Source organism: Dermacentor andersoni, chromosome 9 (genome assembly GCF_023375885.2).
Source record: "Dermacentor andersoni chromosome 9, qqDerAnde1_hic_scaffold, whole genome shotgun sequence".
Taxonomy (NCBI): Eukaryota; Metazoa; Arthropoda; class Arachnida; order Ixodida; family Ixodidae; genus Dermacentor; species Dermacentor andersoni.
In genome coordinates this window covers 135,376,823-135,377,605 of record NC_092822.1, presented here as the reverse complement: position 1 = coordinate 135,377,605, position 783 = coordinate 135,376,823, and positions in this window count along the sequence as shown.

Sequence of the window (783 nt, the reverse complement as noted above, 5' to 3'; positions counted from 1 at the left end):
CGCAGAAGAGTTTAGGTGAGCGAACTACTTATACATTGGTGTGACTTCCGCGCTTGCCGCTCAATTTCGTTGAAGCGATAGACAGCACGCAGGTAACTTCATTTTCTAGTGCGCAGAAGAGTTTAGGTGAGCGAACTACTTATACATTAGTGTGACTTCCGCTCTTGCCGCTCAATTTCGTTGAAGCGATAGACAGCACGCAGGTAACTTCATTTTCTGCTGCGCAGAAGAGTTTAGGTGAGCGAACTACTTATACATGGGTGTGACTTCCGCTCTTGCCGCTCAATTTCGTTGAAACGCTAGACAGCACGCAGGTAACTTCATTTTCTGCTGCGCAGAAGAGTTTAGGTGAGCGAACTACTTATACATTGGTGTGACTTCCGCTCTTGCCGCTCAATTTAGTTGAAGCGATAGACAGCACGCAGGTAGCTTCATTTTCTGCTGCGCAGAAGAGTTTAGGTGAGCGAACTACTTATACATTGGTGCGACTTCCGCTCTTGCCGCTCAATTTCGTTGAAGCGATAGACAGCACGCAGGTAGCTTCATTTTCTGCTGCGCAGAAGAGTTTAGGTGAGCGAACTACTTATACATGGGTGCGACTTCCGCTCTTGCCGCTCAATTTCGTTGAAGCGCTAGACAGCACGCAGGTAACTTCATTTTCTGCTGCGCAGAAGAGTTTAGGTGAGCGAACTACTTATACATTGGTGCGACTTCCGCTCTTGCCGCTCAATTTCGTTGAAGCGATAGACAGCACGCAGGTAGCTTCATTTTCTGCTGCGCAGA